Below are 13222 nucleotides of genomic sequence, written 5' to 3' on the forward strand. Positions count from 1 at the left end.
CCGGGCGTCCTTAAGAGTCATAGCAGGTCGGAAGGAATGCCTCTAAGGCCGTTGATCCCTCTCTAAGTAATTAAAAATGCCCGTTGCCATCTTTAATGTTTAGAGCATTCACGTAGTTTCCATAAATTTTCCTTGGGTCAAAAGTATGCGCGTCGGCATATGCGTGTTCCGTTCATAGCTAGCATTATTACTGTTATTATTTAAATGACAGAGTCCTGAAATTAATTGCAGTTTGTGACGCTTTGTCAATCTCTAATGGAAGGTATGCGGGCTATCGATCATCAAGGCTGCAGTGGTCTATGAAAAGCCGTGTTACAACTTCTGGGCTGTGAAAGTAATTTTGGATGCATAATAACACGCAATATTACGCTAATTTTGCGTCGGTCAGGGAGCTCGAAATGCATTTTAATTTCTAGTAAACATTCTGAAATTACCCAAAGAAAATCGAAAGCACTCAATGAGGAATATCATGCAAACCAGTGCCATCATGGAAAATATGGCGCCTTAAAGAGCAGTTTTCACATCCGCGAAAAACAAGCAAAATGTATCCAACGCGAAATGCGTAAACCACTCCCTTTTCTGTCCCGACACATTCACATTGAAATCGCCGACAACGACCAGAGGTGCAGTGTCTTCGTAACTAACCCACGAAAAGTGAGTAGTCATGAACCTTTGGAGATCGAATTTTGACATCGAAGAGTCTTTTGCGTCTCTTCGCCGCATTCTCCGATTCACGACACTCGTCGGCCTGTCTCGGGCACGATCTTCGGTGGTGCACTGTTCTGCCGCAATTTGATGAGTGCTTGTAGCCAGTGCCTTACGGGGGTATCAGTCGTTGATGACCGTTTACCACGTGCTGTTCTGTATGTTGTATGCGTGATTCCAAAGAATATAAGCACTGTTCGCTTCACTTTGCTGTGCGTTTGGAGCCTCTGCCTCACGGAGCTATTAGCCATTGCCTCTGCTTTACTGGATTATGAGGCACTGCTTACGGTGGTATAAGCCATTGACGATGATAGTTTGTGTGCGGACACGAAACTTCTCTGGTACCCTAGCCATGTACAGCTCAGCTGTAAAAACAGCGTGCTCATGTTCGAAAAAAAAAAAAAAACGTATTGCACTAGCGTGCATGAAATCGCTCATTTAAAAATATTTTAAACATTTCCTAGCATAGTGCTCGTTTTAAAGAAACACGCGGAATATTTTTTAGCCTTTTTCATGCGTCGCGTTTGTTCTATTACTTTATAAGTGCGGTGCGCTTTGTGTTACAGAATACCGACTGTGCAGACGTGGTCGGGTCCTGTCAGTTATTCTTGTTTGTAATACTTTCTTCTAAAATTTATTATCGCTGAATTAAATAGAAGTTGCAAATAGACCAATCTGGTAACTGTAATGTGTTGTAAGATTAACAAAGAAATAAATCGTGCTGTACAATTCTGATGCGTGGAGAATAATCCAGAGTTCGACGGAAACCCGTCTGGCGACGAATGAGCACAGTGAAATATAACGAACACTCGCCAATGCAAATTTATGTAATAGAAAATGAAATAAAACTTCCGGTTTCGAGTCGCGTACGGGACCCTTGATCACAATGAAAGAAAACACGGTGGCTCTTGTTTAAATATGGGATAGATGGCGTAGTGCGCGTGTGTAAATTTCTGGCAGATTCCCACGTGTCCTGTTTATCGCATGTTGCGTCGCCTGAATGCGCAGCGATTCAAGCATTAGTCTTGCAGGCAGTTTCTTCTCTGTGACGACTATGGATGCCTATTCCCCGTCTATGCAGTGACCTGTGTTTTCGTGGTGTTCTGATAAAGCTTTTGAAGATGAGTAGCCCTTGGCGACATCGCACTGATGCTGTTTTATGCGTTTTTTGAAGTTACCAGTCTCGCCGACATAGGTTGCGTCACAATCCCTGCACGTTATTTTATACACAACTCTGGGGTAACTGGATCGTTCCAAGGAGTCTTTTACGCGCATAATTTGACCACGTAACTTGCTTGACAGGACATGCGCAACCCAAACGTCGTACTCATTGAAAACTCTTGCCAAATCCTCGCTTACCCCGCGCGCATACGGAACGGCTGCGCGTTTACACACACGCACTACGCCATCTATCCCTCATTTAAACAAGAGCCACCGCGTTTGCTTTCATTGACATACTTCGAAAAATAATTTTGATTTCCAACGTAGACATACTCCAATACCGACGAGATGGTGACACTCACTTAGCCTGCTTGAATTAATCAGGTATGTCATACATGTTTTCATTACAGCAATATTTATTCATCACCATAAACTTCTTTTTCTTCCTCAAGACTTCTTTATCTACGTTGTACCGTTACGTATGCAACTGCTATATGGCGTGCCACCTGGTGTAATATTATGCAAGTGCAATGCAAAATACTTGCGTAGAGACACTACGCGGTGCGCATGTCACATCGCGAGTCTATACTCGCGTCGCTGCAAGCAAGCGCTTGCGTTGCTTTCCTAAGGCTCGCTTTAGCATGGATTATATTTTCACTGCATCCCGTAAAGAAATTTCTGCTGCACTCATAGACACATTGTTTCCTGTTCCCCATTATCGCGCGCCTTATTTCGCATGTTATTGCCTAGACGTGCTTAAGCATGTCCGCCGAATGATTATTGCTCCAGGGATCAAAAGTTTTCACGCGAAGCTTGTATTGCGTTACAGATTTCGGCGGTGGCGTAGTCACACAAAACGCCCCGTGTAGCGCATACCCGGATTGGATATGCGGGCATGAGCCAGGGACAAAAAATAAAGAAAAAAAGAAGGAAGGAAAGAAAGGAAGGAAGGAAAAAAAAGAAAGAGCATGTGCGGGGACAGTGGCACCGGCGCCGGATCAGGTGACGCGCGCGACCAATCAGGGTCGTTTGGAGTGTCGCGGGGAGGGATAGGCAAGGAAAGAGGGTTGGCACGCGCTCCGCCGGGCTTCCCTCACCTCAGATCAGTTTCAGCGCCCGGATGGGAAGGCCTCGCGTGATGCGTTCCGCTGATGAGCAGGCTGCGTGTGGGCAACGGCGCGGCAAACACATTCGGGAAAGGGCTCATCGCCGACGTGCCGATTCTAGCGTGAGGGCTTCCGAAGCCCAGGCGAAACGTCAGCGAAGAGCCGCGGACCCCGAGTTGCGGGAGCATGACGTTGAGGCCAAACGTCAGCAAAGAGCCGCCGACCCTGAGTTTAGGGAAAACGAAGCGAAACGCCTGCGACAGCGTCGTCTTGCCACAAGTTTCGCTACCCCCCGTTTCTCGACAGGGAAAGGGCTGTGAATGCGGAGCTCATTTCTCCGAAAAGTTCGGAAATTATCTCGAAACTGGTGTCATCCTGAGAATTCGTTCCAAATCGATCCACCTTGCGAACTCCGCGACTAGAATTTGTAAATTGCAGTATTGGCCGTAAGGTAATTAGTCAAAAACTTCATCAGTTAATTTTTGTTAATTATTCGATTATGCATTTCAATTTGTTGTGTAAGTAATGTCCGCCTCTTCAAGTAGACCAGCTCATAAACTGGAATTGTGATATCTGCCACAGGCAACCCTAAAATAACTTTGAAAGTGTTTGCTGAAACACCCTGTATATACTGCAACTTAGAAGCGTGAATTGCTGGGCTAGTTGGTTCATGTTAACAAGGCGAAAAAAACCAGCGAAAAAATCTGGTCCTGCGTCTTGGTTTTTTTCGCTGGTTCTTTCGCCTTGTATATACTGCAACTGACGGCACTCTGTTCCGGACCACGTCAATTGCATGCCACTCTGCGAAAAGGCAGGAGGTGTGTCGAGAGAGCCCTTAAACACTGCGCAATGAGGTGAACGTGATTTAAACCATGGATCCTGGACGTCAAAGATGTGCGACATAATGCTCATGGCCTTATCTGGCATTTATTGTTAAATCGCCCCAACAAGTTTTTACGACGACCGATGCTATTCTCTACGAACTATTAGGACCAATTCGGCTCTCTTATTTTGTGTAGATAACGGTATGACCGTTAGTTCAAATATGGCGATGGGCACATTCACAAAGGTTCCTTTGCTAACAGAGCAATCGTACAAATTGGCATGCCGCGCGTTCGTTATTTGAGCCAGCACTGCGGAGCGCTTCGTATTTACACTCTGCAGCTTTAAGCGGTGGCTCACTCATGACGCAGTCATTGACAAGTAAACGATGACAAAACTTGTAAACTGTTCTTACTCAGAACATGCAAACGTGTCATAGCGCGATTGTGAATGCTCGCATATTCACGCGCACCATCAAATATTGAGAGGAGAGACGAGCCTTAAAAAATGTGGTACTTTCCCAATAGTGTAATCAGACAGCTTATACAAATAATTCATATCCGGCCACAGCCCAAAACAAAAAAATAGGACTAAGATCGGGCAAGTGGCCGGATCAACGCTTTTTCACGGAACTGCCTTAAACCGACTTCACCGAAAGGTTCGCGTGTTTCACCAACATCGGGGCCCGTTCCACCTGCTCTGATTCATCAAGCGGCATGGACGTTTCGTTCTCCCCAGTCCATTCTCCATTGGTGGCGTCCTCAGCGTCGGTCGCGTCCGAGCCCTCTGCACTCCTCACGTCGACTTCGGCCGCGCGCGCATCGGGCGCCGTCGGGTCGAGTGCTTCGCTAACGTTGGCCGGGATCAGTTCCATGGCGGGCGTCACGTCGTCCCCACCGGCTGCAGCACGGCTCACGTAGAAGGAGGCGGCCGACACCAGCACGGCCAGGCCGCAGAGGGCGCATAGGGCGAACGAGGCCATGGCCGCCTGGTTGCTGCTCTCGGCAGGATCGTAGCTGAGGTAGTTGGTACTGGGGACATGTGCGCCAGCGCCACCGAGATCGCCGTCGCCCGCGTCCGGGTCGTAAGCTGGCGGTGCTGCGGCAGCACCCGCAGCCTCCGATTTGCTGCCGCGGCGCAGGATGCTCTTCAAGGGTCGCTTTGGAGCTGCGGATAATGATGATGATGATGATCCACAGTACAAATGGCACATACCGACCGTGGGGGATCGGCCAAGCAGTGGGCGGTTTGGAGAAAATGGATTAAAAAATTAGAAAAAGTTAAAAAGAAAGAAAAAAAAAGGAAGATGATATTGCCGCCATGATTCTTCTTCGTTTCACTTTCTTCCTTTTCTCTTTCGAACAGGTAACCGGACTGGTACAACCGGCGCAGGTTGCCACGTGGATTGTGACTAGAGAAAAGGTGATAATTCGCTGCTTCACCTACCAACAATATTAGAACATTTTCAGTAGAAACAAAAATGTAGGGAAATCTGTGCTATTTCTTTAGCAGTTACATATTTCAAACAGCAAACACCTTATTGTTGTTATCGCCTCTAACAGATGGAACGTACCCACTAGGAAGGCTCGGCCAAGGTTCGCAATAGAGTGAGTGAGTGAGTACGAACTTTATTGAGGTCCTGAGGAGAAAGAATTAAAGCGGGGCCGGAGGCCCCGCCAATCAATCTGGTGGCTCCACCCAGGTCGGGGCCGGTAGACAGAGTCCTTCGGCGACGGCCCGGGCCCTCTGGACAGCCTTGAGCTGAGCGATGAGCTCTGCACTTCTGAGCGCTGAGTCCCAGGAGGACTGGTCAGGAAAGTCCGTGCCCGCGTTGGCAGGGTACAGCCAGAGCATGTGTTCGAAGTTGTTGTATTCGCATTACAAGGATAATGCAGTGCCTTCCTTACCTTTAACTTCACCGGACTCAGTGACAAATTGTGACTCTGCATTGTGTTACTTAGGACGGAACGTTCAGACTATACAACACGAGAACGCCTTCGCGGACTTCATGACAGTGCCCACAGAAACAGTTCTGTTTTGTGTGCGTGTGTGATTTTCTTGTTTCCTTCCTTTTTGTTTATTCTTTATTTTCACGTATTTTTCTCTCTCTCTCCTTTCGCATCCCTTTACCCCTCCCCCGGTACAGGGTAGCCAACCGGAGATAACCTCTGGTTAACCTCCCTGTCTTTCCGTTACCTTTTTCTCTCTCTCTCTCTACCTTTAACTTAACGGTGTGTATTACCTATATCAAAAATACTACAAAAATATTTGAAAAGCGGTCGCACCAATTTTCATGAAAACACCACGAAAATTACCGCTTCTTCCGCTCCGTGAAGATAATCGAACAGCGAAGCAGTGTTACTTACACCGAGTGTTACATGTGCATGTGTTGCACGTGATCCAATTGCGTAAACACAAGTAAACGCAGATCTACAACATGAACTTATATTGAAACATTGCGAGGCGAGAAGAGGCAGCGACTTCCTACGCTACTTTGCAAGTGTCTAGTTCTCTGGTCAAAACCTGCCGAGCCGCCGCCAGAGGAATCGGCTACAGTCACGGACACCGCGCGCGTTTGGCGCGAACGCGGGGAAACGCGGACGGCGTCGGCCGCAGCTCTGCGCGTTGCCTCGTTGGTGCTGCTATATATTAGCGGTTCTCTTCGAGTGTTTTTTTGCGTGAGGTTTCTCTACGCGACAGAGACTTCGATGAAGAAGAAATACAGGCGGCGTTACTAAGCATGAGAACAGGTACGGCGCCAGGACATGACAAAATCACGGTAGACTTGCTTGCCAACATGAACAAGGAGATGCTAAGCCACCTGACGGATTACATCAATGAGTGCTGGAGAACTGGAAAACTGCCCCTGGAGTGGAAATCGGCAGACGTCAGCTTTGTCCCTAAGCCGTGCAAATAGGTAAGCATTAACAACCTCCGTCCGATTTCGCTCACTTCATGTGCCGGCAAGCTGATGGAGAGAGCAGTGCATGCCAGGCTTTCAGCGTATTTGGAGGAAAACCATTTCATGCCCCACACCATGTTTGGCTTTCGGGAGCGCCTATCCAGGCAAGACGTACTGTCGCAGCTCAAGATGGAAGTTATTGACCCACCCAGCAAACCGCAATAGTAGAGCCATCTTAGCCCTGGATCTCAGGGGTGCTTTCGATAATGTGAAGCACTCAAAGATACTGGACAACCTGCGAAAGACAATGTGGAAGAAGAACTTTTGAATACGTCAGAGACTTTCTACAAGACAGACGAGCTCATGTAACGATTGGAGATTTTAGGTCCGAACCAATCCCTATGGGCACTAGGGTTACGCCGCAAGTAGCAGTCCTCTCTCCTGTGCTCTTCAACATCGCCCTTATGAATTTGCCGAAACAACTCGATCCCATAGAGGGAATTCGGCACGCCCTCTATGCAGAAGACATCACTATTTTGGTTACCAAGGACAGTCTGGGGCACATGGAAGAGGCGCTTTAAGAGGCTGCTTCGATGGTCCAAAGATATGCCGATGAGTGCGGACTGCACTGCTTTCCGGAAAAATCGTCTCTTTTCATCATGCGCAGACGACAAGATGAAGCCCCGGTAGAAATTAGGGTTCACGACGCCGCAATCCCTGAAGTGGAGTCATTGCGTATCCTGGGACTACTGCTTAACAACAAGGGTGCCAACGCAGAAATGATTGCTAAGCTCCGTACGACATGCGAACAAGTAATACGTATGATCACTCGTATCACCAATAAGACGAGAGGGATGATGGAAAACGACACTCTTCTGTTGGTCCAAGCCTTTATACTCAGCCGAATCGTGTACGTGGCTCCGTACCTTCAGATGAGGAAGTGTGACTTAAATCATTTCGATGTCATGCTTAGAACAGCATATAAGAAGGCGCTGGGACTGTCGGTCAAAACATCTACGGAGCGCTTGCTGCAGTTGGGGGTGCACAACACAACAGATGAGCTAATTGAAGCCCACCTATTAAGTCAGTATGCCAGATTGGCAGGAACGACAACGTGGTGCAAGGTGCTGGAGGACTTGAACATCAGCTGCCCTTACAACACAGCAGCAAGATAAGACATCCCGAAAGAGTGGCGGAGCAAGTTTGCGACACTGCCCCTCCGCCGCCGGCGGGTAATGGCGCGAGCGGCGATCTTGTGGTCGGTGCTTGGACAATGACGACGACGACGGTGTGGTTATCTGGTGTTCACGCGCTATCCTTACCATTCCTGCAGCGTTGTGTGCCTTGTCTTGTTAATATATGTATTGTATATGGAATCTACAGGTAACAATATGCGTGATCAGCATGCATTGGTTGTACTAGCCACTTCGCTAGTACTTTCATATACGATTCGCTTATTTCTCTACAAAATCCATCCGCCTTGATGGCGACCGACTCTACAGCAGAGAGCACTCAGCAGCCAGCCAGCCTAGATAACCTGGCGAAGTAGGCGACGACAGTTTTGCTTTGAAGTCTCACATAATTATTCTATTCCCCCTTAAAAAATTAAATTGTGGTGTTTTAGGTGCCAGAACCACAATCTGATTATGCGGCACGCCGTAGTGGGGGACTCCGGAAAAATTTCCACCACCTGGGGTTCTTTAACGTGCACCTAAATCTAAGTACACGGGTGTTTTCGCATTTCGCCCCCATCGAAATGCAGCCGCTGTGGCCGGGATTTGATCCCGCGACCTCGTGCTTAGCAGCCCAACACCATAGCCACTAAGCAACCACGGCGGGTCGTATTCCCCGCCGTGGTTGCTTAGTACACGTTTCGGACATGAGGTTGAAGATGAAGTTAGTAAGCATAACTGTTTTTTCCCCATGTTTAGCCCTGATGGCTCAATATGAAATACTGCATTCTGTACTGTACCGTAGAAGAAAAAGAAGCCGCACACTGCATGTGCACCTGATAAAGCTCCTCGAAATTATTTTTAAAATTCAACTTGTGTTATTTGTCTTCGCGCTTTGAGACTTCATGATTAGTCCGATTGGGTGGATTGCCACTCAGACTAATCACAAAAATAATACCGCCTGAAATACAATTATTACAATATGCCGCCCCTTTCCTTTAAGTGATAAATAATTGGTGTGCTGAAGTTGCGAAATCACATTTAATAATGCTTTTCCATAATTATTCGGTTCACTGCTCCAAAAAATGTGAAGGAAGACCTGCAGTGCAACCGTATCGAGAAGACGACGAGTCGGCAACATTTTATGACCAGAAGTTGCACTTCTTTTTAGGGTTCATGGGCTGCCCTGCCACGCAGCCGAAGGCATTCGAGAACTCGGGCATGTTCATTAATGGCACTATACACCGGGAGTGGTATGGCGCATAGCGGGTCGTTTGTCGGCTGTACTGAGTACACCACTTGACACAGTGGCTGATGAAAAAGAGCCGGTCAGCCGATATGTTGAGGCCGGCCAACTTGAGTATCCGTTCCTGGTGGGACAACGAAGTGAAGGCATCGTACGTAGTCTTCACGCCCACGAAGTCGGCAATATTTTCGGAGTCAAGCGCGTCATTCACCACTTGATGCCGGGGCCTGAGCGTAATCTGCGAATTGCGATCACGGTACAGATTAAATCTCTAAGGCAAATGTGAAATAAATCAAACTATCGCGTGAGCTACAACAGCTCGTTTCAGTACATTTCGAGAAGTAAGGAAGCAGAAGAATCGCTTTTACTGTGAGAAGCAGTGAGAGGAAGGTGAATTCTTTGACGACTTGGTTCGTAACGAACAAATACAATCGTCGCTCAACAAATACAAGGACAAAAACGTACTCCTGTCATGAGTAAAGGGATAACACGTGGAAGAACGACGACGAAGAGCACGCAGTGTTCCAAAGAGCACGAGCGTTCGAGGCGAGAGACTCCAGCCGTGATGGAGATGGATGTATGGATGGTAATAACTTTATTGAATTGTCCTCCAGTTTTAACGACCCGGGATCAGGTCTCCCACGACGGGACTTCGAGATCTTGTCTCAGTGCCGCCTCGTGAGAGAAATAAAAAAAAAGTCAGAGGCCTGTGCGTCACACGCAGCACAGTCACAGCGTAATCTGGTGGAGCGGCTCAAGAGTAGCTCCAATGTCTGCACCAAGCACAACAGGGTCTTCGTCGCAAAGTCTCTTCGCGTCGTTTTGACGAGAATGATCTTAACTGCCCGCCTGGCGTCGACGTCGAGCTGCGGCTTGTAATGCTCTCTGCACAGCAGTCTGCTGTGCCCGATCAAGCCAGGTTGTAGCCGCCGCGCACGTAGCTCTACAACTTGCTTCTTCAGCAGCGATTCGTACCTTTCGAGGAGACGCTATAACGTGTACCGAAGAGATATCCAGAATGCGTGGCTCACATCTCACATCCCTTGACCCGTGGCACGGTACGTTGTTGTTGATGATGATGATGATGATGATTCTTTATTGGAATCTTGAAAACGGGCTGGTGACAAATAGTCACCTAGCCTGCTTGAGTGAACCAGGTCCAGTTACATGCAGCATAGAATTGCTCTATGCAACTTACATGTCGAGCACGCTGCGTTTGCAGGCGCCTTAACTAGATTGCGCCATCATACTGGCGGAAGCTCAGGCAGCTCGGGATCGCGATGATTGCGCTCCTCGTCTGAATCGCATCTCGTCGTCTGCGCCTGCGCACGCTGCGTTTGCAGGCGCCTTACCTAGATGGCGCCAGCATACTGGTGGAGGCTCCGGTCATCTGCACCTGCGCGCCTGCCTAGGGCGCGTTTATAGGGCATTTTCCGCTGCCTGATAGCAAGTATTTGCGTGGCTCAGTGCTAAAGTATCCGACTCCTGCGCAGCGGGCCTGTGCTCGATCCCGGTGGGGACCGGGTACGTTTTTTTTCGCATTTCCGGCGATAGCGGTTACGGTCCCCAGCGGAGGCGGCGGACACTATCGCGAACCAAAACGGCTATTGGAATGAGCCTATAACAGCTTAAGCTGTAGAACAGCAATGAGCTGTCATTGTATGAGTGGCTTCGGTCAAGGAAGGTTGGCTCGCCAGAACTGTACTGGCGACGGGAGCATCGGGTGTTCGGTTCCGCAGGCCGTGACGCTGGCATTCCGAGGCGTGGCCATCGACCTCGGTGACGTTCGAACGAGGCTCCTCGGACTTGCTGCAGCCTTCCACGGTAGTCCCTGGTATCCCAGCAGCAATGCCCCTTCGAAGACAAGCCAACGAAGTCACGCAACACAGTCCCCGGGGCGCCTCGTCGGCACTTGAGCAAGGCATCGGACGGAAGCAGCCGCCGAACCCGTCGCTAGGCCTAACCCACCGTGGCCTTACTCACTTTTTTAGTTTTATTTAAATTTATATGGTTATGTTTGAAGCTGTAACTTAGCACAACAATCATGCCAACTGTTAATGACGAAGGGGAATTTTATCGTTTGTGATATTGCACTTCTAACAACTCACACCGAAAGGAGTATCGTAAATAAATATGTCATGTTCCTTCAATATCAATCAGCTTGCTGGACAGCCCAGAACTCGAGAATAGCAGACAACAATTTATTGCAGCAAGATTGTGAGAAAACTGGCAGACACATAAAAAGGGGAAGAAACTGCGAAATCCAAGTTATGGAGAATAGTCGGAAATTTATGGCCTGATGGCAATAATCTTTACACAACCATAACAACACACACAAGACGTGCTGCACGTATCCAGATAATGAAAAAAAAAGCTACACAGACAAGCCAGCAAATAATTTACTCGGTATGGGAATATTTTAGAAGGAATAAATAACGCTTTTTCTTGGACTTCTACGAGGGCGGTTGAATTAAGGTAGCAAGTTTATGTGAATGTTTGTGTGCCAAAATATAATGGATACATCAACAATTCGGCACGCGCCAACATAATCATCTCATGTGAGTAATCCAATGAGTCCCTCATTGCAATTTTGGCATGTCAGCTAATTAAGCACTTTGACTGTGTGGGGGCTTCACGTGGTGTCTTCGAAGCCTTGCAATTGTGTTCTGATACTTGGAAATTGGCCCTTGAATATGAATGATGTCCTTTGGCTGTAGAGCGTATTTTGAGGAAGGAATAGTGGATATTCCTGCAATAGCTAGAATGACAGAGGCAGAACGTAAGCAATACTGGAGCCTTCAAAGCTTTTGCATGAAGATGCCATGTTCCTTGGTGTAATGCATGTTTTTCTGATCTAAAACATCAATAGTCTATGGCATTATTGTCTGTCATCACAAAGAATGGCTGTCAAAAGAAACTTTCTAATGTAAAAACTCCAGACACAATTAAAACATGAAAACACGTATCTTAAGTTCAATGCACAACAGCTAACAACGCTTGAGCACACATAGCCTGGGACAGAATATGAGAGAGAGCGCATTATTGCCATACTGCAAATAATATATGAAACGTGTACGGCTTTAGAAATAACCTTATTTCTTTTGCAAAACTGGCTCACCATACTTTTTCAGAAGCTGCTGCGCGCAACCTTCTTGAATCAATCAACCCAAAGCCCTCTGCAACAAACGATTTGTGTTCATAGGCGGCGTTTCATAATTAACCACTTTCTTTTCTTTTCGAGCTTCGTCATTGTTTCAAACGTGTCTCACAGCTCGTACGCTCCCGCATCGCTGTTATCGCTGGCATCACCACTCATTGCTGTGCAAAATAAAAAAAAAGATTGAACAATGGAACATAAAATTCAAAGTTACAAATGGGCAGCAGCTGCTTATGGCTTCAAGGCCGCCATGCCCCCCTCCGTCGCTCGTTCATACGGCTAACAGTGAGACAGTGAAATACGAAGAGAATAAGTCTTTAAGAACGTGCAAGAGAACTTCCTGTGGCCTTACCATGAAACGGCGACGAAGCTAGTAGCGTCAGAAGAACCCAATAACGATCCACGGACGCATTTTACAGAATAATACCATCGCGAGCCCGCCAACGGGGCGACGGGCCCTGAATGGGCTTCGGACGTGCTGGGCCGTGCCGCCTGTCCAGCTGCTAGTCACGGCCGCAGCTGCCGCCACATTTTTGCTTGGTGTGCTCTGCCACCTATCGGAATCGGCGAGTCTCCATAGCTCGGCCGCCAAATGGCTTGAGTGTCCGCTCTTGTCGTTTAGTATGTTGCTCTATGATGGTAGAGCCACGTTCGTGCGTTCGCCCAAAGAGCAGCTCGCGTTCCGAGAACGGCTCCGCGAAAAGCGCCGGGAGTGGTGCCCCTGCAATAGGGGCACCACCCTGCTGGACAAACTCCATTTTTCACTCCCTACCCCCTCTAGCGGACTGGGGTAGTAACCCGTCCGTATTCTGTATATAAAGATGTTTTTCTGCTGCTATAGTACTGTAAACTTTATCAGTTGGACCACCTCAAGGGAAAAAAAATGTTATATAAGAATTACAAGTTACATGAAATTGTTTAAAGAACGTAAGTGCAATTTAAAGGAACTGT

The sequence above is a fragment of the Dermacentor silvarum genome, chromosome 3 (genome assembly GCF_013339745.2).
Source record: "Dermacentor silvarum isolate Dsil-2018 chromosome 3, BIME_Dsil_1.4, whole genome shotgun sequence".
In the NCBI taxonomy this organism is placed as follows: domain Eukaryota; kingdom Metazoa; phylum Arthropoda; class Arachnida; order Ixodida; family Ixodidae; genus Dermacentor; species Dermacentor silvarum.